This window comes from Sciurus carolinensis, unplaced genomic scaffold (assembly GCF_902686445.1).
Source record: "Sciurus carolinensis unplaced genomic scaffold, mSciCar1.2, whole genome shotgun sequence".
NCBI classification, from domain to species: Eukaryota; Metazoa; Chordata; class Mammalia; order Rodentia; family Sciuridae; genus Sciurus; species Sciurus carolinensis.
This window is the reverse complement of record NW_025920211.1, coordinates 27,910-34,136: the sequence shown is the minus strand read 5'-3', so window position 1 is coordinate 34,136 and position 6,227 is coordinate 27,910.

The window sequence follows — 6,227 nt, the reverse complement described above, 5'->3', positions numbered from 1 at the left end:
GGCTGCTTGGGGAAGTCTCTGACTGCCCTGCCCTGGTCCCAGAAGCCACCTGTGGAACGGGGCCCACTGCTGGGTCCAGGACTTGGGGTTGGCTCTTTGCAGAAAAGCTCTCACTGGGCGGGCCTCCTCCTAGAAGCTGGCTGTGGATCGAGTCTGCCACCAGAGAAAGCAGGGCTGCTTGGGCAAGACTCTAGCTGCCTTGCCCTGCTCCAAGAAGCTGCTCCTGTCCAGACCAGGCACCCAGGCTGAGCTTCACCCAGTGGAAGAGACTCACTCCATGGCTCTATGTTGGTCTAAGTCTCTCAATATCTCCCCTTCTTGAATCCTGGGTTCTGGAGCAACGGGAGATGCAGTCACCCTCTAGTCCACCATCTTGGATCTCTCACAACACTGTCTGGAGAATCACTGGCAATGTCCACTTTGGAGCAGTGAGGAAGTAAGAGTCCAGTATATCCTCAGAGAACCCAAGAAGTAATCAAGAACCCGTTCAAGAAGAGTGGAGCTAGCATCTCTCTATTTTTCATTATGGCTTTGTGTTTCTTTCTCTGTTTCTTTCTATTCCTGCTCCTCATGTCTACTGCATTCACTTCTAGAGGTATGAACATTCTGAGTTCTTATTGAGTTTTCACTAGTGAGTTCCTGGTATATAACACTTTCACCAATATGTATTTTATGACTCCTGCTTTTATAGGAGTGTCACTCATTTTACTCATTGACCCAGCTTGGCTGCAGTCTCTCTTTCCCTCTCTCCAGACCTTTCTGCCAGCTCTTTAATGTATTAACCATGGTGCATGGGAAATAGTATTTTAAGAGGCCTCCTAAAAATGTCATAAATTTACACAATGGAATATTACTCAGCCATAAAGAAGAATAAAATTATGTCATTTGCTGGTAAATGGATGAAACTGTAGACTATCATGGTAGTTGAAGTAAGCCAAACCCAAAAAACCAATGGCCAGATTTTCTCTCTGATATGTGTATATGAACACATGATAAGGGGAGAGGAGAGAATTCCTTTGGATTAGACCAAGGGAATGAAAGGAAGTGAGAGGGGACAGGAATGGTAAAGACAGTAAATGAATCAGTCATTTCCTTCCTATACTAATTTGTGAATACATGACCAGAGAAACTTCACACCATGTACAACAACAAGAATGTGAAATTATAATCCATGTGTGTATATAATATGTCACTTACCATGTATAAGTGAAGTGACTACTTATACTGTCATGTATAAGTAAAAAGAACAATTTTTTTTAATGGTCTTCTGAGAGACCTGGAAAATAATCTCTCCCTGTTCTTCTTCATTGATCTCCTGCAAATCCTTTGTCACTCAGGATCATTTTCCTGGCTGAGTTGTCTTTGTATTTGACTGAGTTTTCTCCTAAATGGTGAATTTTGGGGGATTTAAAAAATATGTTGTAAATTTATATATAAGTATAAACAAATGTGTACAAACACACAAAAATACACACATGCATATATATATATTTATGATTGGTGTATTGAACCACTTACAGTTGTCCTGTTGAACTACATGCTTTGTTGTTTTTAGTCCATTTCATTTTTTATATTGAGAAATGTCCTGCTAAATTCCTGAGGGCCTTGCTACATTGCTAGGCCAACTTCCAACTTGTGATCCCCTAACTTCATTCTGTATAGTCACTGGGATTACAAGAGTCCTCCACCACCACTGCACCTGGATGAATTCATGTATTTTAATAATTCAACTCAGCTCTGTACACACCAGAGCCATTTCTCACATGGAACATCTACCTTGTGTGCCTGTATACCATCGTCTTGAATACTATCAAATTAATGTTCAATAATATTCTCTTGAGCTGTTTCAAGCATATCACAATTGGGTTTTTATTGCAATGTGTACATAAAATAAAACTTATCCTTTTAACTGTTCATAGAATATAATTAAATGGCATTAAATAGATTCACAATATTGGAGGAGTTTCAAGATGGCGGCCTAGAGGGCGGCTGCATTTCATGTTGCTCCAGGACATAGGATTCAAAAGAGGAGATAGTGAGAGACTTGGGACCAGCTCAAGGCCGCCGGGTGAGTCTCTCCCATTGGGGAGGCGTCCCAGATGGGGCGGTAGCCCCAGAAAGCAGGGAACTTTGTGAAGTAGAGTTGCTCGACAAGATGCCCCTCCCCTCCTGGAGCGGAAAACACGGACAACTGGGATCATCATAGAGGAGGCAGCTCATCACAGCACTTGGTCTCGGAGCAACCACTGGGGCTCCGGGCGGCTGCCTGAGGAGGAGCGGCGTGGTGAGCTGCTTGGACACAGAACGACCACTGCTGAACACTGGGGGGTTGCCCGGAGGAGGAGGAGAAGTGCGGCGGGTCGCTTGGCCTAGGAGTGACTGCATCAGAGCCACAGGCGGTTGCCAGAGGAGGAGCTGCATCTCGAGCTGTTTAGACTCAGAACAACTGCTTCTGAAAACCCGGGGGTTGCCCGGAGGAAGAGGAGAAGCACGGTGGGTCACTTGGTCTAGGAGTGACTGCAACAGAGCCACAGGCGGTTGCCAGGGGAGGAGGCGAGTGGTGAGTTGATTGCACTCAAAGCGACCGCTCCTGAACACCAGTGGCCTGCCTGGAGGAGGAGCATGGTGGGTCACTTGGTCTCGGAGCCACCGCTCCTGAACACCCGGGGGGCTACCCCGAGGAGGAGGATGAGGAACAGGGCGGGTCACTTGAGCTTGGAGTGACTGCCTAGGGCTACGGGCGGTTGGCAGGAGGAGGAGACACAAAGTGAGTTGCTTGGACTCCTAGTGACTGCGTCGGAAACCGGGCCTCTGTCCAGAGGAGGAGGTGTGTGGCAGGTTTCTGGGTATCGGAGCTATTGTACAGGGCTCCAGGTGGCGGCTCAGAGGAGGGGCCGAATAGCCAGGCGATTAGGTGCAGAGCAGGGTCCCAGGAGCTAGGTGGCTTCTTCCTGGAAGAGCCGCACAGAGACACGCCTAGGGGCGGAGCGAAGTTTCCAGGACTGGGGGCAGATTCCCTGGGAGAGGCAGCCTAAGGAGACTCGCCTGCGAAGGGTGAGGATCCCAGGCCCAGGACGTAGGTCCGGGCCCCTGGGATCATTGCAGAGGAAGACAGCCCAGCCCAGGTTGTAGTTGTAGATTGAGGGGAAACTCTAGGAGGGGAACTGACCAGCGAGACGTGACCACCGAGTGACTCTTCCCGGCTGGGGGGAGGTTTTCCCACAGGGACGGTAAAACCAGAGACACAGGCACAAACAGGCCTTGCCTCAGCCCGCAGTCTAGTTCCCCATTGGATGACCATTGGTCAACAAGTGGAGGCACCTCTGCCCACTAGCAGGGAATATACGCCACCTGAGGGTTGCCACCCCTAGAGAGGCAGCTTCTTCGTAGAGCTCCGCATATTCAACCTCCTCCAAGACTTCAGGCTACTGAAAGATAAGAGGGGATATACTAGCAATCTTCAGGGACATTATAAGTTGATAGAGGAAATCTGCAATATCTTAATGACCCACTGATTCCTGAACAATATGAGAAAACAAGGGAAGAAAATGCCCCAAACAAATCTAGATGTTACATCAATAAAATCCAACAACAGCATGGCAGAAGAAATGACAGAAAGTGAGTTCAGAATGTACATAATTAAAATGATCAGGGAAGCAAACAATGAGATGAAAGAGCAAATGCAGGCATTGAACGATCGCACCAATCGACAGTTAACAGAGCAAATTCAGGAGGCAAAAGATCATTTCAATAAAGAGTTAGAGATATTGAAAAAGAAAACAAACAGAAATCCTTGAAATGAAGGAAACAATAAACCAAATTAAGAACTCCATAGAAAGCATAACCAATAGGATCGAACACCTGGAAGACAGAACCTCAGATAGTGAAGACAAAATATTTAACCTCGAAAACAAAGTTGAACAAACAGAGAAGATGGTGAGAAATCATGAACAGAATCTCTAAGAACTATGGGATATCATGAAAAGGTCAAATTTGAGAATTATTGGGATTGAGGAAGGCTTAGAGAAGCAAACCAAAGGAATGAACAATCTATTGAAGAAATAATATCAGAAAATTTCCCAAATCTGAAGAATGAAATGGAAAATCAAGTCCAAGAGGATTATAGGACTCCAAATACACAAAATTACAACAGATCCACACCAAGGCACATTATAATGAAAATACCTATCATACAAAATAAAGACAGAATTTTAAAGGCTGTGAGAGAAAAGAACCAAATTACATTCAGGGGGAAACCAATACGGATATCAGCAGATTTTTCAATCCAGACCCTAAAAGCTAGAAGGGCCTGGAACAACATTTTTCAAGCTCTGAAAGAAAATGGATGCCAACCAAGAATCTTATACCCAGGAAAATTTACCTTCAAATTTGACGATGAAATAAGATCATTCCATGATAAACAAAAGCTAAAAGAATTTACAAAAAGAAAGCCAGCATTACAGAACATTCTCAGCAAAATATTTCATGAGGAAGAGATAAAAAACAAAGAAGCAAATCAGCAAAGGGAGGAATTATCCTAAAGGAACTGTCAAATAAAGGAGGAACCAAGATGTGTCAAAAATTTTAAGTATGAACCAAATGACTGGGAATACAAATCATATCTCAATAATAACCCTGAATGTTAATGGCCTGAATTCATCAATCAAAAGACATAGACTGGCAGATTGGATTAAAAAGAAAGATCCAACAATATGTTGCCTGCAAGAGACTCACCTCATAGAAAGAGATACCCATAGACTAAAGGTGAAAGGATGGGGAAAAACATACCATGCACATGGACTCAGCAAAAAAGCTGGAGTATCCATCCTCATTTCAGATAATGTGGACTTCAAGCCAATGTTAGTTAGAAGGGATAAAGAAGGACATTTCATACTGCTTAAGGGAAGCATAAATCAGCAAGATATAACAATCATAAACATCTATGTCCCAAACAGTGGCTCATCCATGTATGTTAAACAAATCCTTCTCAATTTTAGAAACCAAATAGACCATAGCACAATAATACTAGGTGATTTTAACACGCCTCTCTCACCACTGGACAGATCTTCCAAACAAAAATTGAACAAAGAAACCATAGATCTCAATAACACAATCAATAATTTAGACTTAACAGACATTTATAGAATATACCATCCAACCAAGAGCGAATACACTTTCTTCTCAGCAGCACATGGATCCTTCTCTAAAATAGACCATATATTATGCCACAAAGCTAATGTCAGCAAATACAAGAAGATAGAGACACTACCTTGTATTCTATCAGATCATAATGGATTGAAGTTAGAAATGAATGAATGAGTAAGAAACAGAAACTACTCCAACACCTGGAGATTAAACAATATGCTATTATATGATGAATGGATAACAGAAGATATTAGGAAGGAAATTAAAAAATTCTTAGCGGTAAACGAGAACAAAGAAACATCATATCAAAATCTCTGGGACACTATGAAAGCAGTACTTAGAGGAAGATTTATTTCATGGAGCGCATTTAATAAAAGTAAGTAAAACTCAACAAATAAATGACCTAACACTACAGCTCAAAGCCCTAGAAAAAGAAGAACAGACCAACACCAAAAGTAGTAGAAGACAGGAAATAGTTAAACTCAGAGCTGAAATCAACGAAATTGAAACAAAAGAAACAATACAAAAAATTGACAAAATAAATAGTTGGTTCTTCAAAAAAATAAACAAGATTGATAAACCTTTAGTCACACTAACAAGAGAAGATGAGAGAAAACCCAAATCACTAAAATTCGGAATGAACAAGGAAATATCACAACAGACACGACTGAAATACAAAACATAATTAGAAAGCTATTTTGAAATCTATACTCCAACAAAATAGAAAATTTCGAAGACATCAACAGGTTTCTAGAGACATATGAATTGCCTAAACTGAACGAGGAGGACATACACAATTTAAATAGACCAATTTCAAGTAATGAAATAGAAGAAGTCATCAAAAGCCTACCAACAAAGAAAAGTCCAGGACCAGATGGGCTTCTCAGCCGAGTTCTACAAAGTCTTTTAAAGAAGAGCTCATTCCAATACTTCTCAAAGTATTCCATAAAATAGAAGAGGAGGGAACCATCCCAAACTCATTCTATGAAGCCAATATTACCCTGATACCTAAACCAGACAGAGACACATCGAGAAAGAATATTTCAGACCAATATCCTTAATGAACATCGACGCAAAAATTC